At 45.0% G+C, this 19671-nt stretch overlaps 1 protein-coding gene across 1 annotated transcript in view; it reads left to right on the forward strand.

Annotated features, from left to right (window-relative positions):
* The window catches only part of SLC1A3 (solute carrier family 1 member 3), an 83956-nt gene that overhangs the window by 47112 nt on the left and 17173 nt on the right, over positions 1-19671 (forward strand). The window lies entirely within an intron of this gene.

Consider the following 19671-nt stretch of genomic DNA (forward strand, 5'->3'; position numbering starts at 1 on the left):
TGTGCTGATTCTTCCCCCTTAACCCCCTTTACTTCTTTTTAAGATTTATTTTTTATTTATTTGAAAGCCAGAGTTAGGAGGAGAGGAAGAAAGAAGGATCTTCCGTCCACTGATTCACTCCCCAAATAGCCACCTACAGGCTGAACACCTGAGCCTGCTTTGCAAAGCTCCTGTGTGTGTCCTGGTTTATTTCCCACTCCTGCCCCAGTGCCTGCCTGGACTGTTTTTCCCAGCCTCTCCAGAACCCCTCCTTACCCTCAGTCTTGTATGTCACCTCCTCTAGGAAACCTTCCCAATGTAGTGTACTTACGTTGTCCTAACGTCAAACTCCATCTTCTCTAGCCAACCACAAATGTGTCTGTGAAATAGGGACCATTTTGGTCAGTGCTCCATTACAGGGGCTGGCAACAACCATAATTTTTTGAGATTCCAGAGAGTCTTAAGTTATTTTATAAAGTGTTATAAAGTCACCAGTTGCATTTTAAAGAGTTTTGGAAATTTAAACTGTATAACACTTTTCCATAGAGCTTATTGTTTTTATTGATATTTCTTTTTAACTTGAGAGACAGCAGTCTTACCCACTGGTTCACTCCCTGGATACCCACAACAGCCAGGGCTGGACTTGGCCTGGACCAGGGCCAAATACAAGGAGCCAGAAACACAATCTAAGTCTCATGTGGGTGGCAGGAACCCAGATACCTGAACCATTTCCTCCAAGGGTCTGCGTTAGCCGCAAACTGGAGTCAGGACCTAGAGTTGGGAATTGAACCCAGGCACTCTGATATGGGATTCAAGTATTTAATCACTAGGCCATACACTGCATCTCAGGAAAATTCTTACAGGAGGGAGGAAGGAAGCAAGTTCCAAGATCCTGAAACGATTATACTGATGCCTTGGGCCATATCAGACCAGAAAAATCAACATTTAGACTCTTAGAGAAATATTGCACCCCGCTGCCAGTTTATGTGGTTCGAATTTTTAAAAAATAAACAAAGAAAACTTTGCCATGCTTTTCCTGGAAAGATTGACTGATTCAATCTTTCAGTGAGTATTTGGTGGAATGCCTCCTAAAGCCATGGCATGCAATTCTGCCCAAGGACATTGTGTGTATGTGTGTGTCTGTGTACACACACACACACACACACACACACGCCTGCCACTGAGAGCAGTAAGCATTGCATGGGAGTTTTCTGATTGCCAGCTAGTTAGCTTCCCTGACAGGCATTTCCGGATGTGAGGAAAGATTTATTTTGGCAGCATTAGCTTCAACTGGTGTGGGCGCGCACACGCATACACATACACACCAACGCACTCCGGGCACTCCCCCTCAGTACTCAGGATCACCTGTCTTCAAAGTTTGGAAGTTGGGTTTGAGCTCTAGCAGAATAGCTGGCTGTTGGTAAATTCAGAGGGAGAAAGGGCATCTTCCCTCCCCTGGAGCTGAGTCCAATAGCTTAAAAATAGAACAATGTGTGTTTGGCGTGTTCTTTTCATCCTCTGCCTCAATAACAGGTGTATAGTTACAGACACAAAGAGCTAGATTCATTTCTTCTACAGACCTCTAGAGAATTCCCAGAGTTACTCACGGAGCAAGAACCAGGCCAAAAATATTTAGTAAAAAGAAAGTAACCCAATATAGCTGTGTATTACTAATACCGCTGTTATCACGTGGCTTCCTATTCTCCCATGGTGACTCTAGGGGACAAATGCACAGTGGAAAAAAAATTTCTCCAAGAACAATTCTTAGGAACCTTGCATACCTTTTCCAGAAAACAAGTTAAAATGAATGCCTCTAAAAGATGAATTTGAAAAATTGGCCTGGCTCCTACAAGCCACAAGCTTTGAAATGGTTTGGAGGCCAGCACTGGAAATTGAAACCCTGGGAAGCCCAGGTACAGCTTTGCAAAACCCAGGTGAGAAGTCAGACGGACTTGCCAGTTTGTTTTTTAATGCATTTCCCAGGCGGGACCTCCTACGTTGTGCCATGGCCTTTTAAAGGACTTGACCTCACATTTGTTTGGTGATTGAATTCCTCCCCCCATTTTGCCGCACGTTGGTGATGGGTGATGCTGTTACCTAGTCAGTATGTTTGGCGCATCGACTGGCGGTGTGGAAGCAGACTCCCTCGCGGACACACTTCTCAGCAGCTGCTTCCAATCCTTTCACATTCCCTCCTTGAGGAAATGGTTCGTACGGATCTGAACAGATGCTAGGTGCTGGGCAGCGCTGTGAGAAACGCTGCTTCTCAAAATGTGGGCTGCTTGCTGGCTGGTAATTAGAACTCGCTCAGCCTTCAGACCTTCCGTGGGTTCCCATGCTCATGTAAGCACTTGACCTTGCTTCCCCACTAACCCCTTCACGAGTTCTCCTAACCTCTTTATTGGTTCTGACACCACCACCACTAAATCCTTGGCTCTCAGGGTTGCATCTGGTAAACATGCACGGGCAGATCTGATTTGGCACTGGAGCTGCTCCTCCTTTTGAGATGAGCTTTTCCAGTTGTCCCGACGCGGGTGCCAGAACTGCAGCTTACAGGTTGTTACAGTTGTCCCCGCCCACTTCCCCAGGGCCCCCCCCACTCCTCATCCACACAAACATCCCGCGCACTGTTCTCAGGGAATGCTGGGTTCCCTGGGGCTTGTGAGCTCTCAGTGCAAGCGCTAAGGTGTGTCTCCGTGGTTCCTGGGTCTGACATATGGTAGGTCCTCAGTGTATATATCTCAGATGAGCCAAGGGTGGCTAGCGAAGAATTAGGAAAATGTCACTGTTTTCTTCTTAATCAGATTTAATGTCAGAAGGCCCAAAATCCACTTCTGAGGAGGTGCTGGTGCCCTCCAGGGGCCATGGGGGAGCAGACCAGGAGGTGCCCGGACATACAGAAAATGCACTATGCATGCGATGAGCCAGTGGGAGTGTTCTTATGCTTCAACATGAGGGGTCATTTGTGTAGCCTGCATCCAGAGTCCCCTGTTCATGGATATCCCATTCACCTAGTCCTTTACAAATATTTCTCCCTGCATGAAACATTTTCCATTTCTATGCATTTGGAAGTTATTCCCTAAGCATTCCCATGGCGTCGAACATATGCTGTGGCCTCCTAAGACTTCCCAGAAGCCCAGGCTGCACCACCGCCTTTATTTACCCTGTCAAACCTTGTACAGCTCTGCCTCTTCTCTTGACTTGCAGCAAACAGTCCTGACAGCGTCCGCCATGTGTTTTCATGCTTCATTCCTTTCTGTGTCCTCCTCGAATTTGTGCTGTGGGTCACGCGCAGCAGTATCGTCTGGCTGAGGTTGTTAATTCATTCCTGATTGCGCTCCTCGGGTTAGCTGTGCAAGGTGCTGCTAAAGCAGGATGTCACAGAGCTCTGGAATCTGGACACCGGACAGAGACACTGCGCAGAGACAAAACGTTTACATCTGAAAAGCTGAACAGGGGCCTGCTGAGTGGTACATGGATCTGTGGCACTTGCTCACTCACCACGGTAATTTCTGTTTGAGTCTTAAGAACATCAGCTTTGGAACTCCAGGGCTACATTCTAAGCCAGTTGCAGCCCTGACTAGCTGTAGGAGACATCTCTTTGGCATTCAGGGCTCATTTATGGAGTGGAAATAATAGCAATGGTGATTAAAATATCTGTTGTACGTGCCTCCTGCGGACCAGAGAGCAGATCATGGCTGGGAGCGTGTTTGACCTGAACACGTCCGTGGTCACTGGACTGAGTAGTGATTGCTACCAGTCAGATACCACCCCAGTCCCTTAAACATGGACTTCAAAGGTCCTCAGGGCTTCCCCGCTGGAGAGGATCAGGTGTGAGGCCCTTCGTGGCACTTACATCTAGGGTCTGCTCAGAGAGGATCGTTTCCTCAGTCTTGGCCTGGCTCATCCGATGGCATTCGCATTGGCCCCACTTGGCTCTGTCGCTGAAACCATAGCCAGTTTCAGAGATTGTGTTGCGTGTTCCCTCACCCCCTTTCAGCTCACTTGCTGCCCTCCTTATCCCCCTCACTGCAGCTCCTACGTGTTTCTGAATGAGAAAGCTACCCTGCGGGACCTCAAGTAAACAGGTGAAATCGCTGTATTTCCTAGGGTGGGATGAACAGCCCATGTCGGGTGTATGGCCCAGCAGGTAAGACACCTGCATCCTATGTTGGAGTACCGAGGCTCTAGTCCTCATTGCCTCCGGATTCCAGCTTTCTGCTAAAATGTGCCTCATGGGACAGGTGGTGATGGCTCAAGTAGTTGGGTCCCTGCCACCCACATAGGAGACCTGGATTGAATTCCCAGCTCCTGGCTTTGGACTGCTCCAGCCCCAGCTGACGCAGGCATGTGGAGAGTGAACTATAGATGGAAGTGCACGCTCGCTCTCCTCTTCTGCTTCTCCCTTTCCTTCTCATACATACATTCATACATACGTACATACTTTTTAAGAAGAAGAAAATCCCACTGGACCAAGAATGCTTGTGACCCTCCCAGATGGGGAAAACTTCATTTGCCTTAAACGTAACTGGTTTCAGGTTGGAAGCTAAGGCAAAGCTTTAAACCACAGACCATGAAGCTTTCATTGTATCCCAGCCTCGCCACTCACTCACAGTCTCTTTTGTACATCACTGAGTCTCTTGGCTTCCTCGCTTTTGCTCACCAAACCTGAATGGCTTCAGTCATGACTTAACCTCAGTTTTAGGCATTTAATTTTGGCTTTTTGATGACAGCCTTGGTTTCCAGGGGTTTGCAGGTTCCCTGTGGGATTACGTTCTCTGCAATTGAGTTGCACTAAGCTGAGTGTCCTTTAGAGGCAATGGTGCAGAGTTTGCTTTGTGACCGAGCCTGGCGCAGGGTTGCTCCTCGGAAGCTGGCTGAGCAACGTGTGATTTCCAGCGGAAGTGCAACTCCTGCAGAGCGTTAGTGTGGCAGTTCCAACCGTGCGCGTCCTCTTCCTCAAAGTGAGAAAATGATGAGCTTGACCGCATCTTCATTCTCTGATTGGTCTAGAGCCTCTTCATTTTACCTGCCATAGTTTCTAGCAGCTATTGAGTATAAAAGACATGCTGGTTATTAAACACACATACTTGTTATTCCTTTTCCAAGGTCACTATTGTCATCCACACTGGGCAGATGAGGAAACTAGATCTCAGACAAGTTATCAAACTTCCCAAGGTCTCTCTACTAGCACGTGACTGAGCCTGGATTTGAACTCAAACCTCTATGTCACCAAAGTCCCCTGTGTAGTATCAAGCAATCTCTAATGTCCTGTTTCCTCCAAAGTTGTGTTGGATCAGCTTATAATGATAAATTACATTTGCTGACTTAATTTTTCTGCCTATAAAAGTTTTTTTTTTAATTTGTTATTTATTTATCTGGCAGAGAGAGAAAAATCTTCCATATGCTGGTTCACTCCTCAAATGCCTGCAAGTTGGGCCAGGCTGAAACTAGGAGCCTAGAACTCAATCCAGGTCTTTCACATGGATTACAGGGGTATACGTATTTGAGCCATCACCTGCTGTGTCCCAGCGCATGCACTGACAGGAAACTAGATTGGAACCAGAGCCAGAATTTGAACCCAGGCATGTCAATGTGAAATATTGGCATCCCAAGTAGCATCTTAACCACCATGCCAAATGTCTGCCCCAACAATGTCTTTGACATGAAAATATTTAGCTCACTATGATATTGTCAAATTTCTAATATCAGACACTTTTAAAGATTTTATTTGAGAGGTAGAGTTACAGACAGAGAGTGGTCTTCCATCCACTGGCTCACTCCCTAGATGGCCACAACGGCTGGAGCTGAGCTGATCGAAAGCCAGGAGCTGCTTCTGGGTCTCCCACATGGATGCAGGGGCCCAAGCACTTGGGCCATCTTCCTCTGCTTTGCCAGACCATAGCAGAGAGCTGGGTTGGAAGAAGAGCAGCCAGGACATGAAGCAGCACCCCTATGGAATTCCAGCACCACAGGCGGAGGCTTAGTCCTTACATAGTGCCGACCCCAGACACAATTTTTTTTTTTTTTAAATAAAGCCTATTAATTTTTTTAAAGATTTATTTATTTTTTGAAAGGTGGACTTAGATCTTCCATCTGCTGGTTCACTCCCCAAATGGCTGTAATAGGTGGAGCTGGGCTGATTGTAAGCCAGGAGCCAGGAACTTCTTTCAGGTCTCCCACGCGGATGCAGGGGCCCAAGGACTTGGGCATCTTCCACTGCTTTCCCAGGCCACAGCAGAGAGCTGGGTCAGAAGTAGAACAGCTGGGCCTCGAACCAATGCTCATATGGGATGCAAGCACTGCAGGTGACAGCTTTACCCACTATGCCACAGTGCCAGCCCCAGACACTTAACTTTTAACATTATGTATGGTTGAACAATTATTTGATGAGAATATGACTTACCTATGTTGTAAAAAAATACCTTTTTTTTCTTAAAGATTTATTTTGAAAATGAAAGTTAGAGAGAGGGAGAGACAGAGAGTTCTTCCACTCTTTCACTCCCCAGATGGCTGCAACATTGAGCACTGGGCCAGGTCAAAGCCAGGAGCTCCGTCCTGGTCTCTTATGTGAGTGGCAGGGGTCCAAACACTTGGCTTTTCCCAACCATTAGCAGGAAGCTGGGACGTGAACCAGTGCCCATAGGAGATGCCAGCATTGCAGGCAGCAGCTTTACTTCCTACTATTCCACAATGCCAACACCACAAATAAAAAAAATACTTGAGAGTAGGAACTACTGTTTGTACATTTGCATCCTATTCCTAGTTACGGTAATGAGATCCTGTTACAGTAGATGCTACATAAATAACTCGGTCATCTGTGGGTTGAGTACAGTTTAAATATTCTCACCTGCTGAGTTTGCAGGCTCTGTGGTTCACTGTTCATATAACAAAGATATAGTGAATCTCTACAGCATTAGCCACTGGGCATATACTGATAAATATAGACCATTGTGTATTTCTATAATTGAAGGGCTATGACATACAAAATCACAAGCTGATATGTAATAGTAAGAGGAGTAAAAGCAAAGATGAGTTAAATGCATATGCTTTTAAATAATGGATTTTTAATAATGTAGCATATACAGAATTTTTTGATGATGAATTATCCAATGAAACTTTCTGAAGCTTAAAATAATCACAATGCTAGTCCCTCCCCATGTGAATAATTTAATGTTTATAGCAATCCTGATGCCTCTCCCTCTCTGCCAAATGAAATAACGTCCCTACTTCATAAGACAGCTTACACCTTTAAGATTGATATGTTACTCATTCTTTTAGGGAATGAGGCTTATTTCCTAAAATTACAGAGTTGGGTCTACAGAATTTTCACAAAATATGTTGTAATAGCTCCATCTACTAAAAGAAATCTCTCTATTTTTTAAAAATACTCCCTTTTCATAATAGTTATCTGGCTTCAGATACGCTTTGTTTTGGTTATCCTGAAAATTTTGGAGTCTTTCCTAATACCTGTAGCAGCAAAACAGGGCTGGAATAAGACAGTTAAGGGGGAGTTGAAATTGGCTGAACATTTAAACCTAAAGAATGGCTAAAGGGGCCAGCATTGTGACGCAGTGGGTTAAGCTGGCGCCTGCAACACCAACATCCCATATGTGTGCTGGTTCAAGTCCTGGCTTTTCTACTTCTGGCCCATCTCCCTGCTAATGCACCTGGGAAAGCAGCAGAAGATGGCCCAAGTGCTTGGGCCCCTGCTACCCACGTGGGAGATTCGGATGCAGTTCCAGGCTCCTGGCTTTGGCCTGGCTGAGCCCCAGCTGTTGCAAACATTTGGGGAATGAATCAGCAGATAGAAGATTTCACTCTCTTTGTCTCTCCCTCTCTCTGTAATTCTGACTTTTAAATAAATTCTTAAGTAAAAGAAGAGTGTCTAAGGTCCGTTTCAACCTGAAGAGGTACCCCGTGAAGTACCCTAGTACACTTTTCAGAAGGCCCTGGCGTGTTCCATATTTTATCAGTGACTCAGATGTGGAAGACACCTACATTGTGTTTTCAGATGACATAAGCCCCAAAAGAATGGCTCCTGCTACATATGCCTGTGACCATGAATCAGAATGACTTCAATGGGCTGCAATGCTGGGTGGAAGCCAACAAGATGAAGCTGAGCAGGGGATAAATGTACATTTCTGCTTTTAGATTCAAAAGGCGGTTGTGCAATTACAGGATGGGAGCAACTGAGCTTGGCAGCGGTTCATGTGACTAAAAGCTTAATATGAACCAACAGTAGGAAGTAGTGGTGAAAAAAGAACGAAAATAGCCGCGAGCTTCCTCGGTGGAAATATTAATAGTTCTCTGTTCCCCACACTGGACACAGTGCATTGGGAATTATTTGTTTAGTTCTGAGCACATTCAGAAGGGACCTTGACAAAGTAGAGTAGCTACTGAGAGTGTTGGAGCCAATCCAAGGTACATTTATTGGTCTCCTGTTGTGTTAACTGGTGCAGGCAATAAAGACACGAAGAGTCATCGCCAGTCTCTAGCCTCAAGGAGTTGAAATTTTTAATGGCAAGCCTGACAGGTACGCACATGACTGTAAAACAAAGCTGACTTCGATGCCAAGAGGCACAAAGAAAATGCTGTGGGAATTCAGGGGCTGGCTTCGCCGTCAGTTTTCCACAGGAAATGAGGACGAAGGAAACCTTAAAAGCAAAGATGCAAAGATAGGAGAACTCCAGGCACAGCTAGGGAATACTGAGTGGTCTGCGCTGCCTGGGAGAATCTGGGCTGCCTGAGTGGGAAACAAAGCTGAGAAAAGCTTTGGGTCAGAGTACGAGACAGCGGGAGCCCTTGCAAACAGTGGTACCTGAGGCTCAGTTGGAGAAGCAGCACGCACTTATTCCGGAGAAAAGAGCAAAATCTCCCTGATCAATGTAGACCAGCCTTGCTCTGGGTTCCTCCAGAAAGCAGGAATTTTTCACAAGGGCGAAGGGTGACAGGAACCAGATTTCAGGTTTATTTCTAAGCACAGGCTTATGAAAATCAAAGAGCCACTCTGGAGGATGGTGAGCACCACCACTGTGGTGGAACTCGGAAAGTTGGATGACTGGCGCTCTGCACAGTTACATGAAGGAGAACGCTGCAGCTTCTACACCAGGTGGCCTGGGCTTTCTAGGAATGGCCCAAGGCCTTTGCAATGTAGAACTATCTGTGGGTGAGTTTTCTTTCTTCTTTGATGTAGGCTTAGCCATTAGCACAGCATCTTCTGAGTTAAACCAGCAGGTTATGACTCTCCATGTCCATGGGAGAGGCCACACTGACTCCAGGGCAGGGTCCCTGTGCTGTGACAGCCACCATTCATCACCGCCAGTTACTGTGCAATATACGAATCAGTGTGCTATATGGCATCTTTTTAAATATGAATCTAAACAGATTCTTGTTACAGTTCCCCATTAAATGAACCCAATGCAATAATTCATACAAGTCTGATGCAAAGACCAGTGAATTTTACAAAGAATCTCCAGGCCAGTGGTATAGTGATCAAGTAGTGAGTTCTGGAGTCTAGAAAGAACTAAGTTCAGCTGCCAGCAATGCCACTTGCTAGTTGTGTGGTGGTGAGCAAGCCGTTTAACCTCTCTGTTTCCTAATCTGTAAATGGAGACTGATCACTGCTAGTCCCCAGCTTGGAGGGTTGTCTGGGAGATAAAGCACTTAGCACAGTGCTGGGCAGCACAGGCTCGCTTTTCACCGAGTTCTCACCTTCTAAGGGGCCCTTCATAGGATCCCTTCAGGATGAAAAATATTTTTAAAGCATAAAAACAAAAACATCATAGTCATTGTGTGTCAGATACTGTTCTAAGGCACCACACAGGTTGATTTATTTGGTTCTCGGAACAACCCTATTAACCAAGGTGCTGAAAAGTTACAAGTAAGTAGGGGAGCCTGCCTTCAAAGCAAACACTCTCTAGAGTTTGCTGCGATTACAACTATTTCTTTCCAAGACATGTCAACAGATTTCCCTGTTTTCTTCCCAATTCTGTTCCTAAGCACTCTGCAAGGTAATTTTATGTGCCTTATTTATCTAGGGCAGTTTCATAGTAATATTTTTGAGTCTTATTGTAATAAGTACCTCTGGGGTCTCATTACTATGTCTTTGATCAATATTTCAAGAATGTCCTGGGAGGGTGTTTGGTCCATTAGATAGGATGTCCTTATCTTGGGATGCCCAGATCAGAGTGCCCAGGTTCAAGTCCCAGCTCCTCTCTTTCCAATCTAGCTTCCTGCTAATCTATACCCTGAGAGGCAGCAGATAATGACCCAAACAGTTGGGTCCCTGCCCCCCATGTGGGAGACCTGGATTAGGTTCTCTGCTCTTGGCTTCAGGAACCATTGCAGGTTTTTAGGGGATGAACCAGTGAGTGGGGGACACTGTCTCTGCCTCTCACAAGAAAAGAAAATGCGGTTTTTGTTTTTTTTTTTAAAGATGTCCTTAGGAGACGTTGAATGAATGCATGAGTAAGTGAGACATTTAATTGTAGAAGTAATTAATAGTCACTTTCAGAAAAAGCAACATAGTCTTAGTATAATTCAACTACCTTACCAACTTATTCCATTATTTGTGATGGGGCATTTAGAGCCTTTTGAATTATACATTTGAGATCAGTGTTTTGCACTCTACTTCCCTTTACCTTGAGTCTGGTTTTTTTTTTTTTTTTTTTTTTTTAGATTTATTTATTTATTTGAAAGAGTTACACAGAGAGAGGAGAGGCAGAGAGAGAGGGGTCTTCCATCTGCTGGTTCACTCCCCAGATGGCTGCAATGGTTGGAGCTGTGCCAATCCGGAGTCAGGAGCTTCTTCCGGGTCTCCCACGTGGGTGCAGGGGCCCAAGGATTTGGGCCGTCTTCTACTGCTATCCCAGGCCATAGCAGAGAGCTGGATCGGAAGTGGAGCAACCGTGACTAGAACCGGCGCTCATATAGGATGCCGGCGCTTCAGGCCAGGGTGTTAACCTGCTGTGCCACAGCCCCAGCCCCTACCTTAAGTCTTCTCTCTCTCAGGCACACATACACTCTTTACACACACACACATGCATACATGTATATGTATATCACTCTTTGTAAACTATTTAGTGACCATATTTTGCTAGAGTGAACCCATCCACTAGTTGTATTTACTCCAAACAGTGAAGACTACATCATCACCCACCCTATACCTAAATTCTAGGGGAAACATTTTGCCAACCCTTTCCACGCAACATCAGTCTCAACTCAACCATATGTCACTGCCACATCCTTTCTTTGTACATCCTCCTGGATCTCTGTTCAGGATAAGTGAAGTTGAATGTAAGGGACTATCCTAAGTACTTAAAAAATGAAGCTGAGAAGCAAACTATGCACATAGGTATTACAAAACTAAGGTGTAATATGCAAACAACTGCCCTCCGTGGGAGGAAGAAAGTGTTAGCTACTGCTTGTAGAATATATCAGGAATAATTAAATTCCACTGGCACCCATGGAGCAAGGGGCAGAAATGCAGCTTTTCCTGTTCTAAGGGGAGAATGGTCTTACTATGAGTAAGGCAGAGATGGGGGAAGCTGACCAGTTCCAGAGCTTACAAGAGGGCCTTTTTTTTTTTCTTATTTTACAAAGTGATATTGCTTTATTGTTTGGCTCAGGTAGCTGCAAGAATAATCTCCCACTCCCTGGGTGTGACCATTCCTTTATAGATTAGATAAGAACAATCGATGAGCTTTTAAATGCTGAGAAAATCAACCAAAATTAAAATGGGGTGGTGTTGGCCACAGCCCAAGAAATGCACTGTGTAAAAAGCACCTACTGAAATCTCTCTGTTAAATGTTCCTCTACTCTTTGGTCTCCCTTTATTTTTCTACTTTTTCTCTCTTCTCTCTCCTCCTAGTGTTCTTTCAACTCTCTTCTCATTCTCCTCTCCTCTACCTCCACCCCTATCACCAAAGACTTAATTTTGTACATTCTTTTAACTGGCCAAAATGTGAATCTGAATTTTAACAAATATTTTTATGCATACATTAAGTATAATTATCCTTTTAGATAGTATAATTCACACATAGACTTCAGGTAGAAAATAGACAAGGTGAATACATTTTATCCTCTGGTTATTTTTTTAGTAAGAAATGTATCATTTTGGAAAATCTTAATTTTAGTTTCTAGAACAAACTTAATTCAGAGTGCTCATGTTGGGTTCTGATTCCAGAATCTTTTGATGCCAAAGAATGGGGAAAGTGGCAGGGGGCAGACAGGGTTCACGTGTGGGGATCCCTTGACCTTGGGAACCTGCTGGAAGGTCTGGAGTCACACTCTTGCTCTAGCTGTTCTTTTTGGAAGCAGGGCCAGGTTGAATTGGTTTTTAGCATCCATAGATTGCTTTCATTTTCAATTCTTTTACTTCTGTGAGGGCCAGGCCTTCCGTGGGAAGAAAGGGCACCCTGTGAGTTGGGCACGTTCTGTTGTCAACTTGAGACACGCTTTGGTTAACTTTGGACAAGTTGAGCCCCATTGTGGAATTCAGTTCACAGCCATTCAGCATTCTGCCAGCTAGGAAATGGGCTCCTTGATCATCTTCCTAAGAAAGTCATGGCGAGAAACTCTTTTCCACGGCAAGAAATGCAATCCAAAGGAACAAGAGCATTTTGGGAAAGCACAAACTACTCTTGCAGGGGTTGTTTGTAAGTCATGATTCTTTTCAGGAAAAAAAGGCAGAAGGAGTTGGGGTTCTGACCCTCAAAGAACTCCCTCTCATTAAACCAGAGCAAAGTGTGGCTCCACCATAGGCCTTCTGCTGAATTCACCTCCTTTGCTCACGAATGCTGATGCGCCGGATGGCCCACCCCACTCCCCGTGGCTGGCGGGGATTTCTTTCCAAGGCCAGGCCCAACAGGTACAACCAAGAGTTGCTTTGGTCAACCCACTGCCTGCTCTGCCCAACACTTTCCTTTTCGTTGCTATTTTCTCTGGCCCTCGGTTTCTAAATCTTGGCAAGAGGACAGTCATTCCTTTGTGCTCTGCTGTTACAATGAGGTAACCAAAGAAAGGGTCTTGGTCTGAGGCTGTCAGCTGTTACTAATCACTCCTCCCCAGCCCGCCGTGGGTCCCGCGCGTCTCTCCCTCTTGCTCTGCTTAGCACACATAAAGAAGATGAATTACTCTCTGGTTCCTCTTCAGCCCAGCATATTGTGCGGCACATTCCAATACCGTGAGCGCAGGATGGTCTCATGTGAAGGCGGAACGGGTATCTGAATCACCGCACTGCGGCTCTCGCGCCGGCAGCCGTGGGCCTTGAGAAGCGAATTTCGAATTTCGGAGCGTTTCCCGTGACCTTGCTGAGAGTGAGAGGAAGTCCCTGGGATGGGCAGTCTGGGAAACCGCATGGCGGGGCTGTGTTAGCCTGTAATGAGCGTCAGACGGTCAAGACCGCTGTAGAGACAGACAGGCAAACCTTGACCAAGCACCCCGAAGTCCCTGGGATGGGCAGTCTGGGAAACCGCACAGCGGGATGCATGGCGGGGCTGTTAGGCTGTAATGAGCGTCAGACGGTCAAGACCGCTGTAGAGACAGGCAAACCTTGACCAAGCACCCCACCAGCTGGCTCTCCTGCAGAGGCAGTGGGGACCCCAAAGGTTAAGTCAGACGGTGCCAGGAGCTCTGATAATCGAGGTGGTGGTGGTGGTGGGTGTGGGGCCTCAGTTTCCCCTAGACGTTTCCTCCTATGAAAGTTTATTCCCAAAGGACAAACTGTAGCCAGAGAAATGGAATTGTCTGCCTAGCCCTACTGGGCTGAGGGCGAAAGTGATTTATTTGACTTTTTCTGCCACTAATAATATTGTCTCCTTCACTGATTTTTTCCATTTAACAATTTTTCAAAAGAGAACGTCTCTTTTTTGCTTTTCCGCACCTCATTTTCTTAGGGAACGCTCGAGTTAGAAGAAAAAAAAAAACTTGTTGACAAGTTTTAAGAGTCAAATTAAAAAAATCAGTTTGCCTGACAAACTATTTGCCGTCCCAAGCGACGACAAGTTTGTTAAGGAAGCCTCACTTGCCGTTCTTGGGCAATATAACTTGAGAACGCTCAGTAGTGTTTTGCGCTAATGAAATGTCAAGTTGTGTGATCTTATGAATAGTCCACAATAGGAAGGAAACTTTGGCGGGGGTGAAAACCCATGTGAAAATACTTGTGATTTAATTGACTGTGAATTCCACAAAATTGCTCTCAGCCCTTGGTGGAGATGGTTTAACTCTCTTCACCAGGAATCACGGAGAAAAGTAAGTTGCTTATGCTTGCAAACTTATTTTTGTCAGCACCCACAATAATAACTGTACTTTGCACTGGGACCTGGCACACACATGTGTGCACACAGAGACTTGAAAGGAATTTTCACAAAACAGCAATTTACCTTTGCCACATGTGATGCACACTGGTATTTTCTATCCTATCCTCTTTTGTTAACTGATTAAAAAAAAAAGCTCATGACATGACCCCCTCAATTGATTCCATGATCTGCACAGTCAGCACTCATTCAGACCCAACCCTTCTCTTCCACCCTCTTCTCTGCATTGTTTATTGTTTTCAATGGACTCACTCATTCTTCTAATACATGAATACACAGAATATAACACTGACTTCTAGGGGCTCATGGGCAAGAGTGAAATAAGCTAGTGAAAGAGGGAATACGATGTAGGCATCGGGGGAGGCGGGCAAAGGACAGGGACCAGGACCAAGGTAGGTGGTGGATGTGTGCCAGCCTCCCAGCCTGTGGGGGAACACCTTGCTGGGAATGACCGACCCCCTGGCCCACCCCCCCCTCACCCCCCCCCCCCCCCCCCCCCGTCCCCAGCTCTGGGAATGAAGTTCAGAGTGATGCTGGAGGTGCCGGCACTGCTTCCCCACCAGGTCTGCCTCTCATTGTTCCAGACAAAATGAACTTCACTATTTTGGATTAATTAGAGGAAGAATGCACAAAATTGGTGAGTCAGAATTTCAGAATAAGTAAAACAAAAGAAACTTTAGTGCCTGAAAGTCATATAGTAACTCTACCTAAGTGTTAATGCCTGTGGCTTCTAACCCAGCTGAACAACAGTAACAGTAATAAGGATGGATTATTCAACAAATACTTAGTGGGTACCTTATGTGTTCTAGACACTGAGGCCACACAATGAATGAAATGGACAGTCTAGTAGAGGGAGGCAGAGTGATTGTCATTGCCATTTTCAAGGGCCTGCTGGGTAGACTCTAGCAATGTAAATATTATTATTCACATATCATAGATGAGGAAACCGAGGCTTAGAAGGGCCACGTAGTACCCATGCCAGAAATGAAATCCAAGCAGTCTAACTTTAAAGCCTGAGCCCTTAAGCCCTGTGCCCTAAGATTGTCATCCATTGGCCTTGCTTGGGTAGTCTTCCTTTTAAGTTCAGATTCTATCATCTGCTTACACCCTGTAATTCAAAACTGTGATGCAATCATCCTTTAACAATTTGGAACCTAATATTTAAAGATTTGCCTTCAGTTCCAAAAGCCATAGAATCAAATAACTCCACAGGTGGTTTTTTTTTGTTTTTTTTTTTGTTTTTGTTTTTTTAAAGAAAACGCTGTGGCACAGCAGGTTAAAGCCCTGGCCTGAAGCGCCGGCATCCCATATGGGTGCCAGTTCTAGTCCCAGCTGCTCCTCTTCCAATCCAGCTCTCTGCTATGGCCTGGGATAGCAGTAGAAGATGGCCCAAGTCCTTGGGCCCCTGCACCCATGTAGGAGACCCAGAGGAAGCTCCTGGCTCCTGGCTTCGGATAGGCACAGCTCCGGTCGTTGTGGCCATCTGGGGAGTGAACCAGCGGATGGAAGACCTCTCTTTCTGTCTCTACCTCTCTCTGTAACTCTATCTTTCAAATAAATAAAATAAAAATCTAATCTATAAGGGGCCAAAGAGAAAATACTTTGTGCAGAAAGACTTCATATGGCTTTAGAAATAGATTTAAAGTGATTCACTTGATGTCCATACCTCACCCCCTCACTGCCTTTTCTCTATGAGCTTTTAGTCTCTCACTCCTTTTTGTCTGCAGTGAGCCCTAAGTACTGGCAGCAATGAGCAGCTGTTTGGTACGTAGAAGCTTATTTTTCAACCTGTGGTAAGAAATATATTCTATCGGTAGTGTTTAATGTTTTAAAACCCAGGACCTTGTACTCCCATGAATACGGTACCTATTAGAGCTCATCCTTGATTTCCTTGTTGTAAATGTGCCCATCTTGAAATTCTAGGAGCACGGAGAACAGGCGGCTTTGATTAGACGAGCATTTGAGAGTGCTTTGTGGAGAAGGAGCACATCTACAATAAAACAAAAACCAAAGCAGAGCAATCCCCTGGAATCAGCCCTTGCCATCGCTCTCTCTGCTCTTCCTGGGCCTGGTCCAGGGCCCTGGAAGAACAATGAAACATCCCCGGGATAAGTGGAATGACAGTATGAAACAGAAGGCTGCTTCAGATTCCACGTTTCAAAACCAGGAAGAGGCGTTGTTGGGGGGAGGTGCACTGTGCTACATTAATGTAAGACATAAGTTTTCAGCAGATGGGAGACTAAAATCCATGCAAATGATAGAACTTGGGGAACTTGGCGTTATTTATGTTATCCTTCAATACTTGGCTGAATACATATTTCATTTTTCCAAGAAGTCATCCCAAGTATTATACCCAAAGAAATGTAATTTACAATACAGACTTAAGAGTTCCACATACTTATTTACGAAACATTCTCTCTCTCCCCTCCAAAAATCTCATGAATTTGATGCATATTTGTTGTGTTAAACTGTTTAGCAAAAGGCTGTCTTCATAAATACAGAGGTAATTATCGATGTGCGTCAAGAAATTCCCTCCTCTTCACTTTTTTTCTGAAGTGACTGCTGCTTAAAATAAAATCTGAATGCTCACAGCCAGGAAGTCTCCATGGCCCTCCCCACTCCATTCATTTGAACTTGCTGTGCATTACTGGGCAAGTTGCTTAACTTCTCTGACCTCTTCTTTCTTCACCTATAAAACAGCATCAACATTATTTGCATTATACAGCTGTCCTGGAATTAAATGAATGCTTACCATCGGTCAGAGGCAGGACTTGGTGAGTCGGTGGACCAGCATAAAAGTTAGCTCAGAACATACAAATGTCTCCCTAACTGGAAGAGCCAGTACGGCACTTGTAGCAATGTTACAATAGGAGGATTCCTTTGGGTTTCAAGAGGGACCGGATTCTGATGGCAGATTATGTTCATAATAAAGATGTCAAGATGTCTCAAATGGGGCTGGCTTCACTAAGTCCAGATGAGAAGAAGAAGAAAAGAGAACCAGTTAAGATCCTTATCTTTACTACTCGCTCTGGAATGTGTTTCTCCACCATGTGTTTAGATGAATGCGTGGCCGTTGGAACACATTCCCACCAGTGTCCGTATACCCAAATGATTTCCAGTGCCCTTTTCTCCCGAATGCTTTTGAAGCGACAGGGCTCAATGCAAACGTTGCCCTTCGCAAACATTTAGGGCCTTCCTGCCAGAGTTCCCATTTCTGCACAGTGATTTAGTACATTAACCCTGCCCCGTAACATGCTGACACTTGTGTTTTACTTCCTGGGGTAAAGCCGGTCTCATATTTCAGGAGGCTGGGAAAGGAGATGGCCACAGAGCTCAGGTGAGGGAGAGGACGAATGAGACCCTGCTCATCTGGGGTTTTGTCTTCCAGAGTTCTTCCTCCATGCACCTGGTTCCCCCAGCATCGAGGCCACTGCGGGTGTAGCAGCGTGTGCACATCTGTGCTGCTGTTGCCCTGACGACAGTGTGTGGCCTTGCTTCTGGTGGTCTCTTCAGTTTTACAAGCTGGAGCACCAGGAGCAGAGGTGGGCAAGGCGGGCTTCAGACCTCCGCGAACAACTGGTTAATGAAGATACCCTCCAACCTCTTCCTTGGGGATAGTCGCTGACTATTCTCTTTCATAGGAAAAGGGTCTCTCACTGACTGTTGGTTTTCTGTCTGTGCTCATGGCTAAAAAAAAAAAAAAAAAAAAAAAATCTCGATGTTATCTTCAGCTATGTCAGACTCAGAAAGTATGGGGAAAGACTTTCATATTGATTTTCATAATTGAGAAATCTACCAGCTTCATTCCTGGAGTTGATGGCCCTATCACGAGCACTGGGCTAACTGTCGTTCCTCGTGCCTTGAGGGAGGGGTAGATGTAAATGCTTTCCATTTTGGTTTGTGTGCTCTATCTTGACCACTCGGTGCTCTCTTTGAATAGCTGCTGTTGGGAATGGTAGGGGCAGGAGCATCAGAAAAGAGCTGGCATGAGAACAGAACAGTACCGCAGAACAGACAGCAAGAGGGAAAGAAAGCACCTTGGAGTAGAAAATCCCACTGCCCGGCCCCCCCTGCAGGCATCTCCCAGCCTACTGTGCTCACTCTGCTCCCCTGGTCGGCAGGGAAAGAGTGGAAGAATCGCAGGCTTTCGTGATAAGTTCAGGCAATCGGGAGAGGGAGCCTCTTCAGAGATAAATCATTTTGAGCGTAGGAAAGCCAAGATATTTTGAGATGTGATTCAAACCTGAGAGTGAAATGAGGGGTGGGATACTGGGAGAACAGATTAGCCCATTTGTGATATAGTGGAAGTGTTAAAGTGGCGCCATCTTAATAAATGGATGCTTGCCTTGGGTTTCAAGAAAATGGGCAGGAAGTTCACACACGAAAGCCAAAAAACCAAAGTGAACTTCATTTGTAGGAGCTGTAGTTGGTTTTCTTAGGGGCAAAAACTTGCTTGAACTTAATTACATATAATCTAGGTTTGAGTTTTCTCTCTACTCTACTTGGTGTTAACTAAGACCTTGTTTTTTTAATTTGCCTTATAGATTGTAATTAAAAATAAGTACACACTTATGAAAATGAGAAATGATATGACTCAAATACAAGCAAAATTGTGAATTGATCATGGCTTCAAGTCACACCTAACCTAATTACCTTTGTATTAAGATTTTTGAGAAAACCCATCCATGTGGCAGTCATACACATTATTTTCTTTCCTTGTTTTGTATCCTGTTTTTAACTATCCTAATATACTTATATTAAGAGTCATAACCTAAATATTAAACCATCATTAGGATCTGATACTCTAGATATATAATATAGCCTTTTAATATACTTATGAAGACGCATAATAAATAGTACAGAAAATAGCCCAATAAAGTACAATTGGATTATATTGTAATCCATTTTTAGTGGCTTAGTCAATTGGGGAGGATAAAGAAGAAAACTGAGGAAATGGCTAATGAGAGAGAAGAGTTCCCAATATTATAGATAATTGAATATTTTTTAAATATTTATCTACTTATTTATTTGAAAGAGTTTACAGAGAGGGAGAGACAGAGATCTTCTATCCACTGGTTCACTTTCCAAATGGCTGTGACAGCCAAGGCTAGGCCAGGCTAAAGTCAGCTTCCCCCAGATCTCCCACATGAGTGCAGGGTCCATCTTCCGCTGCTTGCCCAGGCACATTAGCAAGGAGCTGGATTGGAAGTGGAGCAGCTGGGACTCAAACTGGTGCCTGCGTGGGATGATGGCATCACAGGTGGCAGTTTAATCACTACACTACAGTGCTGGCCCCTTCATGTCATTTCTTAACTATTTTCCAGCCCAAGAAGCACTGAGGTATGTTCCATCAGCAAGAGCCACTAGGGAAACC

The sequence above is a fragment of the Oryctolagus cuniculus genome, chromosome 14 (genome assembly GCF_964237555.1).
Source record: "Oryctolagus cuniculus chromosome 14, mOryCun1.1, whole genome shotgun sequence".
Lineage (NCBI taxonomy): Eukaryota > Metazoa > Chordata > Mammalia > Lagomorpha > Leporidae > Oryctolagus > Oryctolagus cuniculus.